Here is an 18,979-nt window from a genome sequence, read left to right as displayed (position 1 = left end):
CCCGAGTTTTCCTCATACACGGATCACCAGCTTACGCGTTTCCAGACGTAGTACTTAGGGATTTCATCTCCTAATCCGCCAGTGCGACAGAGTGAAGACAGGTGTTCCTTGCCCAGTTCGCTAAGGATGTGCCATGAGCACTTGGGGTGTCTGTGCCTAGCAGCGCGTAGAGCACTTGGAAATAGGGTGGGATTGTGCACGGTTCGGCTGTTTAGACATTTCAAGATGTAGTCATTTAGGGCTTTCATTTCTTAATCTGGCAGCGAAGTCAAGTGAACCCTGCCCAGTTTGCTGAAGATGTGCAATGAGCACTTTTGTGCGTAGCAGCACCTGGCACACCTGGAAATGGGCTGGGATCAGATAGAAAACTTTTTCATAAACCACATTCCACATGGGCATGTTACAGCTTGTGATAATCATGGCCAATCACATTCACTAGATTCATCCCCTTCAAACAAAGGACTCTTCACGTCATTACACATGGACAGTTTGGGAATCCTGTGGAGAGATCTTTTCAGGGGAAACATCTCGAGGTCTTTTCACCTTTTAGATGTCAACGATCTTATGATAGCATTATTCTCCACGTATAATAGTTACCTGCTTTATCGGTCATATGTTCATCCATTACCATCTGCTGTTAACTGCCCCTTTAGTGCCTGTTAAACTTCCCAAAACCAGGTCCCACTGAGATTTGAACTCGGATCGCTGGATTCAGAGTCCAGAGTGCTAACCATTACACCATGGAACCACGACTGTATCAGACTATAGTGGGAGACTTCGACACATGAACCACCAAGATTATGCATTGCAATTAGTATCAATCTTGTGGCGAGTTTGTGACATTATTGCTGAAAGTAATGGAACAAATGAAACGCAAAAATCCAGGAGTTACAGATAAAAGATTTAACAGGCATTCAGAGTGTTGGGATTAAAGCCTGTGGCAGTTCAGTAAATACGGATAAAATGCTTATAGACTTGCTCTGCAAGTGACAACCAGCAACAAAGTGAACATAGCTGACATGTTGTCGGAAAGTAGTGTAAGCAAGAGCTCATATAGTCAGGATGGCCGAGCGGTCTAAGGCGTTGCGTTCAGGTCGCAGTCTCCTCTGGAGGCGTGGGTTTGCATCCCACTTCTGACATGAACATTTTCACTGGAGCAGCATCTTTACTGTAACATTATAGAGGCATTTGTCCAAAATAATTGAGTTCTTGAGTTCCTGTTTTCCGCATACACGGATCACCTGTTTAGGCGTTTCAAGACATAGTATTTAGGGCTTTCATTTTTCAATCCGCCAGCTTGATACAGAGTGAAATCAAGTGTTCCCTGCCCAGTTTGCTAAGGATGTGCCACGAGCACTTGGGCGTGTATGTGACTACCAGTGCCTGGCGCACCTGGAAATAGGGTGGGATCGTACACGGATGGGCTGTTTAGACATTTCAAGATGTAGTCATTTAGGGCTTTCATTTCTTAATCTGGCAGCGTGACACAGAGCGAAGTCAAGTGAACCCTACCCAGTTCGCTGAGGACGTGCCATGAGCACTTTAGTGTGTAGCAGCACCTGGCAAACAAATTGGCTGGGATCAGATATAAAAAACATTATCATAACCTACATTACAGATGGGCATGTTACAGCTTGTGATACTCATGGCCAGTCACATGCACTAATTTCATCCCCTTCAAACAAAGGACTCTACACGTCATTATGCATGGACAGTTTGGGAATCCTGTGGAGAGATTTTCTCAGGGGAAACATCTTGACATCTCTGACCTTTTACATGTCAACGATCTTATGATTGTCATATACTCTGTGTATAATAGTGACCTGCTTTGTTGGTCACACATTGATCCATAAACATCTGCTGTTAACTGCCACATTAATGCCTGTACAACTTCTCAAAACCAGGTCCCGATTCAGAGTCCAGAGTGCTAACCATTACACCATGGAACCTCTACTTTAGCAGAGTATAGCGGGACACTTCAGCACTTCAACCATGTGACAAGTTTGTGACATTGTTGCTGAAAATAAGTGGAACAAATGAAATGCAGGGGTTAGGGATAGAAGACTTTACAGACATTCAGAGTGTTGAGATTAAAGCCTGTGGTAGAGGACATCAGTTAATGAGGCAATGCAGGAAACATTTGTGTTCACACTGCTGAAGGGATGTGGAGAACACCTTCCAATGCGGTCTGATCTCATATCTTAAATACATCCACAATGTGTTGGGTATGTTTACACTTGTACTTGTAGCTGTCCACTTTCGATCAGATGAAACAGAGACACATGGATATCTTAAACAACAAGTCTGTATGCTTTTTGAGTGTATCTATATTGCAACTTTAAACCATTACACCATGGAACCACTTGTGAGACCACTGAGAATACCTCAATATGACCCAGGGGCAGCAATAAAACTTCGCCGGGGAAAGTTTATGGAACAAATGAAACGCAAAAATCCAGGAGTTACAGATAAAAGATTTAACAGGCATTCAGAGTGTTGGGATTAAAGCCTGTGGCAGTTCAGTAAATACGGATAAAATGCTTATAGACTTGCTCTGCAAGTGACAACCAGCAACAAAGTGAACATGGCTGACATGTTGTCGGAAAGTAGTGTGAGCAATGGCTAATATAGTCAGGATGGCCGAGCGGTCTAAGGCGCTGTGTCCAGGTCGCAGTCTCCTCTGGAGGTGTGGGTTTGAATCTCACTTCTGACATGAACATTTTCACTGGAGCAGCATCTTTCTTTCATTCATTCAGAATACCTCAGAGTGACCCAGGGGCAGGAATAAAACCTTGCTGGGGAAATTATATATTACTTACAGGCACAGAGGCACACACTGCAGTGGGTTTCTGGACAGGGACTGAAGCTTGAACTGTCTCAGGGGCTGGAGCCTGTAAGAGAATAACATTTGTTAAAATTAAATCACAATTTACAACATAATCAAACCTTAAATGATTATTTCATACAGCCAATATTTTTGAAATAACAATTTGAAGGGGTACCTCTCTGGGTGCTGGGCAGTGTATACCGGTTCTTTAAAGCGCTGTCTTTTTTTCGACCGAGGAAGGGGTGAGAAGGGGTGGCTCAACAGCCTGTCCCCATAAAGTCTCCCAAAAGCGATTTTAATATCATAATTCATAACTTTTCGAGGCGATTCTGATGGGATAAAAAATGTTGTATGGAAAAACTTGTTGGGGAACGTTATGGATTATGCAGTCTATGCATACGGCGTGTCCACAACTCGCCTAATCGAGCTATGAACTCAAAAATGATTTCGAGTTCTGTCGGCATTGGGCATTTGTAGCACACACAGCAAATTTCAAGTCCCTCGGACCATTTTACATAGGTTCAGCGTATTTCTGGGCAGTCCGAACTGGAGCTGACACACTTGGGGAACCTTCATAATTCATATGAAGCGGCGAGCGCACGTACATGAAATGGGCGTCCACGCGTGCGGTGTGATGCCCCGAGTCTAAGGAGACTGTCCTTGTGCATGTCGGACGCTCCTGTGAATTTTTATGAATTTATTTCAATTTTTGGGATTGTCGCGAGCTCGCGAACACCACCCGTGCTGAAAATTGAACCAGGAATGGAAGGCTGAAAAACCACTGCAATGTGGAGTTCCATCCTATCACAATCCTACTGTTATTAAACAGACATTTAATGAGTTCCATTTTAGGCAGCTTTCAGAGCTGGGTAGGATGGCATATCTGGTTTCTATATTTAAGCTATTTAATGATAGCATTATCTGATTTACTGGAGTAATACCTCACTGTAAAGCTTATATTCTCCTCTTTCCAACAAGTGTTGGCTTTCCATCCTATCACAAACCTCCTGTTATTAACCAGACATTTAATGTGGTCAATTTTAGGCAGCATTCAGAGCTGGGTCAGAGGTCAAATCTGGTCTCTATATTTAAGCTGATATTTACAGGATACCATTATCTGATTTACTGGAGTAATACCTCACTGTAAAGCTTAAATACTCCTCTTTCCAAAAATGTTTGCCTTTCCATCCTATCACACAGCTCCTGTTATTAACCAGACATTTGATGTACTCATGAACTTCCCTCTTTTGACTCCCTTATTTGGAGTGAATCAACATATATGCTGAAAAATCTCAGCTTAAGTGAATCACCCACGAATTTGACCTTTGATAAATTAAGTTTTTATTTTCAAGCTCGGGGCTCGCCTCAAACTATAAGTGTAATCAAAATAAAAAAGGAAACAGTTTAACTTACTTCTTCTTCTTACTCTTCTTCACTCTGACTGAAACATAAAAACAGATATTCTAGAATGACTTTTAAAACCGTATTTCATGGACTTTCTCTAATGAAACATTGTGTACTGAACAATCTGTATTACTAAAACTGAAAAAGATACTGTGGAAAATAAAACATGCAAAGATCCTCTCCCAAAGTTAATTTAGTCCACCAGAAGAAATAACCTGTTTTAGATTGAATTGACAGCCTCCCTTATCCGGGGAGAATCAACATGTGTGCTGTAAGTTCTCAGCTTAAGTGAATCACCTTTGAATTCTAACTCTGACAAATGAAGTTTTTATTTTCAAACTATAAGTGTAATCAAAAAATCCTTCCATCTAAATTCTCAGTTTAAGTGAATCACCTTTGAATTCTAACTTCTGAACCTCTGATCCAACTCTGAAAACTGCCTAAAATTGACCACATTAAGTGTCTGGTTAATAACAAGAGGTTTCTTGAAAAGCTTTTAACGAGGAATTAGAGCCGATCCTGACGCTTAAACAGCGCTATTGAACAGTATTGCATTCTCAGGTGTAACTGATAACTTTATGACATGTAAACATGAAATCCATCATATCCTTCATGAATGCTACTCAAATAGACAGGAAAACTTGTCCAGCGTACTCACCCCTTGAGAAAGAAGAATCAGGCACTGGCTGGTACTCGTCATCATTAGTGGTGATGTTTTCATCCTCTGAGGAGGGTGCCCCATCATCTTCAGGAGAGGATGTGTCCTCATCTTGATTAGAAGATGTCTCTTCTTCAAATGCAGGGGATTTCTCCCTATCTTCGATCTTTGAACGCATCACATAGTCAAGTGCTTGAAGCAGTGAATATGACCTTCTTGCCACCTTGCCAGAGAAAAAATGATCTGGAAGCTGATAGGCTTACTTACAGCCTTAGTATTAACTGCACCTGCATAAACTCCAGGACAGATTTACAAACAATGCCAGAGTTGCTTTTTGTTTACCCTGCAGCTGCATCTTTGAACTCTGCAAGATGCCCTGTGATTTTTTTTTATTGCTGCCTGAGTCAAACCATTATCTGCTATCCTAAAGATCACACCTATGTCAAAATTGTGTCATTCATTCGCTCCATTGTAGAGCAGTATGCCATCATAGACCCATATTGGAAACTTAGAATATTAGATGAAATTTCTCCCTTGGCAAAAAATGGAGAAATGACTGAATCTGGCAGAAAACATTAAAAACTACAATTTTTAAGTGTTGAGTTTAGAATGAAAGCAATTTTAACTGAATTGTATGATTTAATACTGTAAATAACAAGGAATTAAAAAAGGTAGTTTTCATGGGTTTCAATTGACCAGAAGTGGCCATGATGAAGACAAGTTGTATTGCATTCTGTTGAACAGTATTGCATTCTCAGGTGTAACTGATAACTTTATGACATGTAAACTTGAAATACATCTTATTCTTCATGAATGCTCCTCAAATAAACAGGAAAACTTATCCTGAAGTATACTGTACAGACAGGACGAGTGAGAAAAACTCAGTTCTCAGACACAGACACAGCTTCTAACGAGGAATTAGAGCCGATCCTGACGCCTAACAGCGCTATTGAACAGTATTGCATTCTCAGGTGTAACTGATAACTTTATGACATGTAAACATGAAATCCATCATATTCTTCATGAATGCTACTCAAATAGACAGGAAAACTTATCCTGAAGTGTTCTGTGTAGAAATCCCACTAAATGTGAATGCTGAGATTTTGGAGACACACAGACAGCTTTAACGAGGAAAAGAGCCGATTTAGGCACTGGAAACGTTAAAACAGCGCTTTTGAATATCCATCATATTCTTCATGAATGAAGATTTGATCTCTGACCCAGCACTGAAAGCTGCCTAAAATTGAACACATTAAATGTCTGGTTAATAACAGGAGGTGTGTGATAGGATGGAAAGCCAACACATGTTGGAAAGAATAGAATCTAGGCTTTACAATGAGGTATTACTCCAGTAAATCAGATAATGCTATCCTGAAATAGCAGCTTAAATGTAGACACCAGATTTCACCTCTGACCCAGCACTGAAATCTGCCTAAAATTGACCAAATTAAATTTCTGGTTTATAACAATGAGGTATTACTCCAGTAAATCAGATAATGCTATCCTGAAATACATTACATGTCTGGTTAATAACAAGAGGTTTGTGTTAGGATGGAAAGCCGAAAATTGTTGGAAAGAAGAGAATCTAAGCTTTACAATGAGGTATTACTCCAGTAAATCAGGTAATTCTATCCTGAAATAGCAGCTTAAATATAGACACCAGATTTGACCCCTGATCCAGCACTGAAAGCTGCCTAAAATTGACCACATTAAATGTCTGGTTAATAACATGAAGTTTGTGATAAGATGGAAAGCAAACACTTTTTGGAAAGAACACAGAATATAAGCTTTACAATGAGGTGTTACTCCAGTAAATTAGATAATGCTATCATGAAATAGCAGCTAAAGAGACCAGATTTGACCTCTGATCCAACTCTGAAAGCTGCCTAAAATTGACCAAATTAAATGTGTGGTTAATAACAGGAGTCTTGTGATAAGATGGAAAGCCAACACGTATTGGAAAGAAGAGAATCTAAGCTTTACAATGAGGTATTACTACAGTAAATCAGATAATGCTATCATGAAATAACTTAAATATAGAGACCAGATTTGACCTCTGACCCAGCTCAGAAAGCTGCCTTAAATTGGTCACATTAAATGTATGGTTAATAACAAGAGGCTTGTTATACGATGGAAAGCCAACACTTGTTGGAAAGAGGAGAATTTAAGCTTTACAATGAGGTATTACTACAGTAAATCAGATAATGCTATCATGAAATAACTTAAATATAGAGACCAGATTTGACCTCTGACCCAGCTCTGAAAGCTGCCTAAAATTGACCACATTAAATGTCTGGTTAATAACAGGAGGTTTGTGATAGAATGAAAGTCAACACTTGTTGGAAAGAAGAGAATCTAAACTTTACAATGAGGTATTACTCCAGTAAATCAGATAATGCTATCATGGAATAGCTTAAATATAAAGACCAGATTTGACCTCTGACCCAGCTCTGAAAGCTGCCTAAAATTGACCACATTAAATGTCTGGTTAATAACAGGAGGTGTGTGACAGGATCGAAAGGAGAAGAATAGAAGAAAGAATAGAATCTAAGCTTTACAATGAGGTATTACTCCAGTAATCAGATAATGCTATCATGAAATAGCTTAAATATATGGACCAGATTTGACCTCTGACACAGCTCTGAAAGCTGCCTAAAATTGGCCACATTAAATGTCTGGTTAATAACAAGAGGTTTGTTATACGATGGAAAGCCAACACTTGTTGGAAAGAAGAGAATCTAAGCTTTACAATGAGGTATTACTCCAGTAAATCAGATAATGCTAGCCAGAAAAACCAGCTTAAATATAGAGACCAGATTTGACCTCTGACCCAGCTCTGAAAGCTGCCTAAAATTGAACACATTAAATGTCTGGTTAATAACAGGAGGTTTGTGATAGGATGAAAGCCGAAAATTGTTGGAAAGAAGAGAATCTAAGCTTTACAATGAGGTATTACTCCAGTAAATCAGATAATTATATCATGAAATAGCTTAAATATATAGACCAGATTTGACCTCTGACCCAGCACTGAAAGCTGCCTAAAATTGGCCACATTAAATGTCTGGTTAATAACAAGAGGCTTGTTATACGATGGAAAGCAAACACTTGTTGGAAAGAGGAGAATTTAAGCTTTACAATGAGGTATTACTACAGTAAATCAGATAATGCTATCATGAAATAGCTTAAATATAGAGACCAGATTTGACCTCTGACTCAGCTCTGAAAGCTGCCTAAAATTGAACACATTAAATGTCTGGTTAATAAAGGGAGGTATGTGATAGGATGGAAAGCCAACACTTGTTGGAAAGAAGAGAATCTAAGCTTTACAATGATGTATTACTCCAGTAAATCAGATAATGCTAGCCAGAAATACCAGCTTAAATATAGAGACCAGATTTGACCTCTGACCCAGCTCAGAAAGCTGCCTTAAATTGGTCACATTAAATGTATGGTTAATAACAAGAGGCTTGTTATACAATGGAAAGCCAACACTTGTTTGAAAGAAAAGAATCTAAACTTTACAATGAGGTATTACTCCAGTAAATCAGATAATGCTATCATGGAATAGCTTAAATATAAAGACCAGATTTGACCTCTGACCCAGCACTGAAAGCTGCCTAAAATTGACCACATTAAATGTCTGGTTAATAACAGGAGGTGTGAAACAGGATGGAAAGCCAACACTTGTTGGAAAGAAGAAAATGAAAACTTTTGTAAACTAGTGAACAACATGTTTCATTTGAAGCAGGTTCATTAGAAATACAGGAGGATATGTAAAAACATAAATACAGGTTTCCTGTTGGCCTTTTCAAAACAGCTGAATGTAACCAGAATTCAACAACGTGCTGCTAGTCACCAGAGGGTTTAACATTACGAGTGTTGATCTCTTTGTATTGCTCTGAATCTAAACTTTACAATGAGGTATTACTTGACTAAATCAGATAATGCTATCATGAAATAGCTTAAATATAGAGACCAGATTTGACCTCTGATCCAGCACTGAAAGCTGCCTAAAATTGACCACATTAAATGTCTCGTTAATAACAAGAGGTTTGGGATAGGATGGAAAGCCAACACTTTTTGGAAAGAATAGAATCTAAACTTTACAATGAGGTATTACTCCAGTAAATCAGATAATGCTATCCTGAAATAGCAGCTTAAATATAGACACCAGATTTGACCTCTGACCCAGCACTGAAAGCTCCCTAAAATTGACCACCTTAAATTTCTGGTTTATAACAAGAGGTTTGTGATAGGATGGAAAGCCAACACTTGTTGGAAAGAATAGAATCTAAGCTTTACAATGAGGTATTACTCCAATAAATCAGATAATTCTATCCTGAAATAGCAGCTTAAATATACCGACCAGATTTGACCTCTGACCCAACACTGAAAGCTGCCTAAAATTGACCACATTAAATGTCTGGTTAATAACATGAGGTTTGTGATAAGATGGAAAGCAAACACTTGTTGGAAAGAACAGAGAATATAAGCTTTACAATGAGGTATTACTCCAGTAAATTAGATAATGCTATCATGAAATAGCAGCTTAAGAGACCAGATTTGACCTCCGATCCAACTCTGAAAACTGCCTAAAATTGACCACATTAAATGTGTGGTTAATAACAGGAGGTTTATGATAAGATGGAAAGCCAACACTTGTTGGAAAGAATAGAATATAAGCTTCACACTGAGGTATTACTCCAATAAATCAGATAATGCTATCCTGAAATAGCAGCTTAAATATAGACACCAGATTTGACCTCTGACCCAGCACTGAAAGCTGCCTAAAATTGACCACATTAAATGTCTGGTTAATAACATGAGGTTTGTGATAAGATGGAAAAACAACACTTGTTGGAAAGAATAGAATATAAGCTTCACAAAGAGGTATTACTCCAATAAATCAGATAATGCTACCCTGAAATAGCAGCTTAAATATAGAGACCAGATATGACCTCTGACCCAGCTCTGAAAACTGCCTAAAATTGACCACATTACATGTCTGGTTAATCATAAGAGGTTTGTTATAGGATGGAAAGCCAACACATGTTGGAAAGAATAGAATCTAAACTTTACAATGAGGTATTACTTGACTATATCAGATAATACTATCCTGAAATAGCAGCTTAAGTATAGAGACCAGATTTGACCTCTGACCCAGCACTGAAAGCTGCCTAAAATTGACCACATTAAATTTCTGGTTAATAACAAGAGGTTTGTGATAGGATGGAAAGCCGACGATTGTTGGAAAGAGGAGAATCTAAGTTTTACAATGAGGTATGAGACAGATAAAGTTTAAGCACTTCCACTTCATTGTTTTCTGTACAGAGATTTCTTACATTTACAAAGTGTACCAATACTGTACAAATAAAAAGAGCAAAGTCTAACAATGTCCTTGTAGACTTGAATACAGGCCTTGAAAATGCAGGCCAGGTGGATGGCTGCAGAAAGTCTAAGAGAGCCAAGCGAGGCCCAAGCCCTCTCCCCGAAAAGACTTTTTGCCCGCACCTTAATTAAACAGGAGTTCCTCATTGACCTCAATGTTCCTGGTTGCGAGGAAAAGAATAACTTCTTTTTCCTCCCCATCTGTGTCCACAGCATAGAACCTGGGCCTTAGGTTGGCTTCTGCCTTTGCGTGGTTGATAAACCTGCCAACAGTCTGCTTTTCGGGGTGGCACTCACAAAAAGATGAATGTGCATCAATGCACATGGGCTGCCCTTTTTGATTTGTATAAAAGAACATATGTCCAGTCTCCTCCTCACTGGTGTTCTTGTGTATGTGATGGCCCTCTTTGGCTGTGATCACCCTCCCATGGTAATCACAGACCACCTCACCAGTCTGAAATCTGCGGGTGGCAACGACACCCTTGCCTTTCCCTTTGACATCGGTGACCAGTAGTCCTCTCCACCTCTGAGAGATGGTCATTTTCTGGATGTGTCTAGAATCCATGACCATGTCCACAGATCCTGAGGGCTTCCACTCCTTTATGATATTGGCAGAGATGGGGAGGTTTTTCTTCCATCCCCGCTTAGCAATCCAGGTGCTGACCCGGTTTTCTGTTGGGAGACGTCGGCAGAAGTATGCTGTCGAGAAAAAATTAAAAGGTTTTGTTAGTTAAGAAAAATATAGTTGACAACTTTGAATGATGTACATAGCATTGATACTTGAAAAATTTTTTATTAAACATTGAGAAAATACTTACAGAGAACATGCTGCACGCGCAGTTTCATCTGTGCCTTCAGCCAACGCTCGTACAACTGCCGCTGACAGTCGGGTGACACCTTTCTGCGCTCAGTCGTGTCTGGCACGTCCCCGTCCAGTGTCACCGGGTGCGTTTCCAGCAGTTTGTCAAATGCTGCTTGGACATCCATCTGCACATTTGTAGTACAGGCAGGCTTGTCGGCAGCATTGCGAGCAGCGTCACGGTTACCATGACTGGGACCCTCATCCGCAGACTCAACACTACATAAGAGAAGAAGGAGAAGAAAAGTATTAGATAAGTGTTCAGTGTGCCTACATATAAATGATGGTGGGTTTGATTATGTTTACAAATTGTTGATTGTATTAATTGTTGACAAATATAAGACATCTTTACCTTGAGTCACCAGCGAGCTTAGCCAGCAGCTGACTGGCCCTCACAATGGTCTCCGGCTGCTTCATGCGGTAATGTTTTTCCGCCGTCGCAGTGGAATGAGTGAGGTAGTCGGCCACCAGAGACTTCTCTGTGTCAGTCATCGTCCCGGTGGCCGTCTCGAAGACTCTGCGTGCCACTCGGCTGGTCACTGGCTTGAGTTTGTATCTAAAGTGAAAGTTTAAACAGATATTAATATGACATTAATTGACACATCACACCAGAGAGCTGAGACGGTTATTTATAGAAGTACATTTGGGAGGGGAAATGAATCATGATGGTTAGCTTACTTTGAGTGCAGCCGGTCAAGGTCATTGGAGGCATTATAGATCGGCCTCCCCGTGGTGGAGATGAAGAACCGTTCCTCCTCGTCATCTGAGTCATCCCGCTTGCGCTTCTTAGAGTTGAGGAGTTGTGGCCGCACTCGTGTGAAGTACATATCAAACCACTGTTGGCAGAGGAAACATAGAAATAAAGATTAATTTCTGCTTTTGAACGGGTTCTGACAGATTCTCAGAGGAAATCTGATGAACTTACACACTCCTCCTCCTGTGACAGGGCAAACGCGGCAACTTGCCGTGCTGCTGTCTTGTGCTCCTTCACACCAATAATGGCGTTGCCTGACCTCTCTGTCTGACGGACTATCCACTCTTGCACCTGCACAAAACAAGGATATCACATTGATTAGTATGGGGAATGACAAAAATGTCAGGTGAAATTTTCTAACAATGCAGACAAAAAGAGCATAAGAATACTCACAGTCATGTGCTCCACCACGCCTGGTTGTTGGAGGTGCCTCAGGATGACCACTGCCTGGAGATAGTACACCACGAAGCTGCACTCGGTCAACTCCAGGGTTGCACTTTTGTCCACGGAGACCTTCGCAATAACTGCCATCAAGTCCTTCCTGGCAGCCCTCAGCACAGCCAAGCAGTCATATGGTGTCAGCTGATGTTGCTCCGTCAACATGCTATGCCTATGAGAAAACAGATCAAATGTTATTAACAAATCATGACATTACATGCCACATTGCTCACATATCTATACTGTAATCCAGTTAGGTGGGTGAGAACAATTAAACTTACCTCTTTTGGGTGATCTCTTTGCTCGCTTGCTTGGAGCAGCATTTCTGCAGAGACCCAAGGAACTCAATGAAGTGCCTGCACTCCTCATAGAGTGCCCGATCCTGGTGCCTCAGGTTGCTGTTGACCGTGTGGTACACCAGGAATCTGTCGGTCAAAGTACAAGTATTTAAGTATATGTATTTAAGCCCAATTATGTTTATTGTCTACACAAGTGTTGACATTATATGAAAAGAAACACCAAATGCACCAACCTTTTCAAGCTCTTCAGGTAGTTCTGCTGAGTTTGCTTTGTCAGCGTTGCCTCAGAGAGCTCACGAAGGTACTGGCGGATCTTTTCACTGTTCCTGACGAACTCCAGGGATGGGGCCTGTGGGTCCACGTAGTACAGGAATCGAGCAACGTTGTCAACCTGGGGAAAAAAAGGCAATTTTAGCATTTTAAATTACATGACAGCTATTTAAAACAAAATGTATGAAAAACTGAATTCATGAAAAGAAAGACCCTGGTGAGGATCAAATATTAATTTAACTTATACCATCTACAAAAGTGACTGCAATACAGGGGAGGAGGAATGTTACCAAAGGTACAGGCTGTGCATATCTTTCTGGCTGAAAGCCAGCACATGGTTTCCCAAATCATGTTGTAAATCGATTTAAACAAAAAGGCAAAAATGAACCCTAACCCTAACCCAGAAGTTTTTAATAAACACAGAGTGTTTTATGGTAGTCCTCACCTCCTGTTTGAAATTTTCATTCTGGAGGTCTTTCTCCAGGTAGTTGGCAAAGCCCTTCAGCAATGGATGGTCCAGGGAGTGCTTCCCATAGAGGCCCTTCTCTGCCATCAGCTTCCTGGCCGCCTTCTTCCACTGCACATCTGGGTTACTGCAATGTGGGAAAAGTGTTATAATTGTTATAGTAGTGAATTGTTGTTACATACTGAATATTTGTGATTCATGTGACTCACAATCAAAAACAAACATCGTCAGTGAAGTTGTGAAACTGAGATTCTCACCATTGAAAGTACTCGCCACTGCTGACAGAGGCAATGTCAGACTCGCTCTCACCAGTCTCAGTGGCCGCACTCTCGGGTGGCTGTGCCGTCGCTGCCGTAACATCGGCATTGGGCAGTGGTGGAGGGACACCAACCACCACCATGTGCCGACGCTGCAGCTCATCAATCAGCCTTTCAATTAAAAAAAAAAAACAGAATTTAGACAATTTTATTCAATACAATTTAAAAAATGTAATACATTTCAGAGAGTAAACAAGAAGTGATGTTTGAGAAAAGACTGAAAAGTCCTTCCACCAACCTGCTGAGTGGATCAGCGTCATCCACAATCTGCCGAAGCAGGCCGTGGTTGAAGACCCTGCCAGACACCAGAAGCTCATGGACATCCTTCTTTGCCTTCAACACCTCTGCTTCCATGGCTTCTGGTGTGGCGGTCTTCATGCAGACCCTGCGCAGATGCACAGGAAGGCATTCCTGGGGTTTCACGCACACAGGGCACAGCAGGAAGTGCCTGTTGGCTTTACTGGAAATAGAAAAAGACATTCTTCAATTAATTTAAAGCTTTACTCAGGGAGAAGTTTGGTCAGCCATCAGAAAATATGCTTAAAATCTCAGCTTGGGTTAGTGTCCTATTGATTTCATTATCACTCAAATAGGGTCGTTAACAAGTCATTAAGCAAAACAAAAGATGTGATCAGCCATGTTTCCAATGTGCGATAAAATACACCCACTGTTATTCTCTGTCTTGTTTACTACTATGAAACACATATGTCTATTTTTACTTGATTATAAAAGGATGTTTTACTACATTCTGTTAGAAAAGGACTGTATGAGCTTGACTGTACATACAAACTAACCTCTTGATTTGGTCCCTAAGTCTGGGAACCATCAGCAAATATACTGACATACCTTTGAATGTTAAAACTTCTATAATGTAATACATGACTTTTACTACATTGAGCAACTACATTGCGAACCATGAAATTGATCTTGACTTACCGCTGGGGAGCCATTTTCAGGAACGAAAAGAAAACTGTCGAGTAGAACAGGAAAAAACAGGAGAAATCCTCAGTGAAGACGTGACACTCTTGTTGACCAGTCTCAGAAGACAGTAACTGGACATCTGGCCGCCCCACATTATATGTCCATCTGAAAGTCCCGCCCACATCCCTGCATTAGCATTTACATACATGCTTCTTGTGATTACTCTTTTCTCAAAGTTAGAATTCAAAGGTGATTCACTTAAACTGAGAATTTAGATGGAAGGATATGTTGATTACACTTATAGTTTGAAAATAAAAACTTCATTTGTCAAAGTTAGAATTCAGAGGTGATTCACTTAAGCTGAGAACTTACAGCACACATGTTGATTCTCCCCAGATAAGGGAGGCTGTCAATTCAATTTAAAACAGGTTATTTCTTCTGGTGGACTAAATTAACTTTGGGAGAGGATCTTTGCATGTTTTATTCTCCACAGTATCTTTTTCAGTTTTAGTAATACAGATTGTTCAGTACACAATGTTTCATTAGAGAAAGTCCATGAAATACGGTTTTTAAAAGTCATTCTAGAATATCTGTTTTTATGTTTCAGTCAGAGTGAAGAAGAGTAAGAAGAAGAAGTAAGTTAAACTGTTTCCTTTTTTATTTTGCTTACTCTTATAGTTTGAAAATAAAAACTTCATTTGTCAAAGGTAGAATTCAGAGGTGATTCACTTAAGCTGAGAATTTACAGCATAGGTGTTGACACTCCCCAGATAAGGGAGGCTGTGAACTCAGGGTTGAAACAGGTCATTTGCACTCTATAGAATTCAGAGGTGATTCACTTAAGCTGAGCATTTACAGCATAGGTGTTGCCACTCCCCAAATAATGGAGGCTGTGAACTCAGGGTTGAAACAGGTCATTTACACTCTATCCACATCCCTGCATTAGCATTTACATACATGTCCACCTGAAAATGGAGGATGCTTGACTCTGAAAGTTTAAAACCAGAAGAAAGCAAGGCAGTTTTATTTATATAATATTTTATTCAAAGAGTAAAAAGAAGAAGTGAGTTAAACTGTTTCCTTTTTATTTTAGTTGAGAATTTACAGCATAGGTGTTGACGCTCTCCAAATAAGGGAGGCTGTGAACTCAGGGTTAAAACAGGTCATTTACACTCTAACCACATTCCTGCATAAGCATTTACATACATGCCCACCTGAGAATGGGGGATGCTTGACTCTGGAAGTTTAAAACCAGAAGAGGGCAAGGCAAGGCAGTTTTATTTATATAGCATTTTATTTATTTAGCGCATTTCATACACAGCCTCACAGCAAGAAGGTTCTGGTTTCGAGTCCCGGCTCGGCCGTGGGATCTTTCTGTGTGGAGTTTGCATGTTCTCCCCGTGCCAGTGTGGGTTCTCTCCGGGTACTCCGGCTTCCTCCCACAGTCCAAAGACATGCAAATGGGGACTAGGCTAATTGGATACTCTACATTGACTATAGGTGTGGCTGTGAGTGTGAATGGTTGTCTGTCTCTATGTGTTTGCCCTGCGATGGACTGGCGAACTGTCCAGGGTGTACCGCGCCTCTTTCCCGAAAAGATGCTGGGATAGGCTCCAGCCCCCATGCGACCCTACTAGAGGATAAGCGGAAGAAAATGGATGGATTTCATACACAATGGCAACTCAATGTGCTTTACATAAAACATGTAATTTGAGAAACATTAAAAAATACAATTAACCCCCCCACACCCCACACTAATAATGAAAACAAATTATAGAAAAATAGAAAGTAAGAAACAAAATGCTGGAATACAGCATTAAATATAAGATTGCAGCATAAAATAATGATTTGCTTTAAAATCATTAAAAGGACATTGAGTTTTTAAAAGTCATTCTTGAATATCTGTTTTTATGTTTCAGTCAGAGTGAAAAAGAGTAAGAAGAAGAAGTAAGTTAAACTTTTTCCTTTTTATTTTGATTACTCTTATAGTTTGAAAATAAAAACTTCATTTGTCAAAGGTAGAATTCACAGGTGATTCACTTAAACTGAGATTTGTCAGCATAAATGTTGACTCTCTCCAAATAAGGGAGTCAAAAGAGGGAAGTCCATGAGTTTCTGGCATCCGGCAGGGTGTTCAACCACTTGATTTGTAACATTTTATACATATAGTAATTATATTTGATATTATTAATAATAGTAATAATATATTATATTGAGACTCCTCAATGTTCTTTGTATATGTCTGAATGGTACAAAAAATCCCAAACGCCAGTGAAAAGTCAGTTGCTAAAAACAGTGTGCCAGCTGAAAATAACACCCGGTCATTCAAATGCAATGCTTGCCTGGAATCCTTTCCCAGTAGAACTGCCTTGAGCGTTCATTGCATCCCGCATTATGGGGATGACAACAGGCTCTGCAAAACAAGATGGGGAAAATGATCTCCAAAATACATCAGTACCTGTCCTTTCTCGGCCATATATATCAAGGGGGAGTCAAAAGAAGGAAGTCCATGAGCTTCTGGCTTCTGGCAGGGTCCTCATTATATATACATATTATACATAGTAATTATGTTTTATATCATTAATAATAGTAATTATATATTATATTGAGACTCCTCAATGTTCTTTGTATGTGCCTTTATGGTTGGGTTAGGGTTAACCCCCCTTACCCACCCTGAGATGGGTGGGTTACCCAGACCCCCCCCCCCCAGACCATAACCCACCCTTGTGTCCTAAATGTTGTTGTTCCTCACAAGGCTTTTTAAATAATTCATATTCATGTGTTATAGTTGTTTTGACTGATTTGTCTTTTGCGATTGTATATGTTTGTGAATAGTTCCATTTCAAGAATTTGCTTTTAATTTTTTATTATTTCTTATGTAATAAAAATATGTTCCTCATGAATTGAGCTATTTATTGTGATGAATTTGTTCCTCATAAATTGAGTTATTTATTGTGATGAATTTGGTCCTCATGAATTGAGCTATTTATTGTGATGAATTTGGTCCTCATGAATTGAGTTATTTATTGTGATGAATTTGGTCCTCATGAATTGAGCTATTTATTGTGATGAATTTGGTCCTCATGAATTGAGTTATTTATTGTGATGAATTTGTCAGAATTGGTCAGAGAATGGCACGATTACATCTCCACTTCCTCCTCCTCATCCGCCTTACATGTCACTCTTGTAGCTTTTCAGAGCTGATCTGATAATAAAGGTCAAAGTTTGAGGTTTTGTTAAGTTTGTGAAAACATTGAGTTTTCTTTTGTTTCACATTAGAAAAAAGACATTAAAGCAACATGTTTCCTCTTGAAACCCACCCTTGTGTCCTAAATGTTGTTGTTCCTCACAAGGCTTTTTAAATAGTTCATATTCATGTGTTATAGTTGTTTTTAATGATTTGTCTTCTGTTTAAGCACAGTGGCACTGTATGGGAAAGGCATACTTCAGCTCCCAGTAACTAGTCTAGTGGAGGAGTTTAAATGTACCAAGGTTAGGACAGAGCTCCTGTTATCTGGGAGCAAAGATGCGGTAGTTAGTAAGGTGGTTCCAAACCCAATCAAGGGGAGAAAGTGGAATCCAAGAATCGCAGTGCAGGAGGCAGAAGCAACGCTTAGGCATACAGAGATTGTGGGTAATGTCCAAATAGGCCGGGGAGGCTTGGGGCTTGGCCCAGGCAAACCGGTGTGGAGTAGAGCAGGTCCCAAGGAGAAGAGAAAGCTAGTTGTGGAGCAGGTTCGTAGACAGGAGGAATTATTAAGGGGTGCTAAGGCAGTGGCCCAGGCTAAGCAGGGACAGTGGGTGAATTGGGAAGGTGTAGATAAGAAAAAGCTTAGCTGGAAAGAACTCTGGAGCATGGAGGAAAGTAGTATTAGATTCTTGATAGGGGCAACTTATGATGTACTGCCAACTCCCCAGAACCTAAAACTCTGGGTAAATGGAGACCCACTATGTTCATTGTGTTCAGGTACGGCAACTTTAAAGCACATTCTGTCAGGGTGTAAGGTTAGTCTGTCGCAAGGCAGGTATACGTGGCGACATAACCAGGTTCTAAAAAGCTTAGCTGCAGGAATTGAAGAATTACGGAGGCAGGCAAATTTAGGAGGACCTAAAACAAAGAAAGGTGCAATCAAGTTTGTTCAAGAGGGAGAGAAAGTTGGTAAGACAACAAGAAGGCAAGGCAGCTTAGAAGGTGCTTGTGATTGGGAAATGCAGGTAGATTTAGGAGGAAAGCTTCTTGTTCCCCAGGAAATAGCCATTACAAAGCTAAGGCCTGATATAGTCTTGTGGTCTAGGAGTAGAATGAAAGTATATTTCATAGAGCTGACTGTTCCGTGGGAGGCCTTAGTTGAGGAAGCATATGAAAGGAAAAAGCTCA

At 40.2% G+C, this 18,979-nt stretch overlaps 3 non-coding genes across 3 annotated transcripts; 2 read left to right on the top strand and 1 right to left on the bottom strand.

The window, feature by feature from the left end:
- Positions 1 to 676: 676 nt before the first annotated feature.
- On the bottom strand, positions 677 to 748 carry trnaq-cug (transfer RNA glutamine (anticodon CUG)). The gene has a single exon. It is a non-coding gene; the product is annotated as a tRNA-Gln (tRNA).
- Positions 749 to 1,056: 308 nt separating this feature from the next.
- Positions 1,057 to 1,139, top strand: trnal-cag (transfer RNA leucine (anticodon CAG)). The gene has a single exon. It is a non-coding gene; the product is annotated as a tRNA-Leu (tRNA).
- Positions 1,140 to 2,630: 1,491 nt separating this feature from the next.
- On the top strand, positions 2,631 to 2,713 carry trnal-cag (transfer RNA leucine (anticodon CAG)). The gene has a single exon. It is a non-coding gene; the product is annotated as a tRNA-Leu (tRNA).
- Positions 2,714 to 18,979: the final 16,266 nt, after the last annotated feature.

The sequence above is a fragment of the Seriola aureovittata genome, chromosome 22 (assembly GCF_021018895.1).
Source record: "Seriola aureovittata isolate HTS-2021-v1 ecotype China chromosome 22, ASM2101889v1, whole genome shotgun sequence".
In the NCBI taxonomy this organism is placed as follows: Eukaryota; Metazoa; Chordata; class Actinopteri; order Carangiformes; family Carangidae; genus Seriola; species Seriola aureovittata.
Note: the sequence above shows the minus strand (reverse complement) of the source record. Positions and strands in the feature narration are given on the sequence as shown.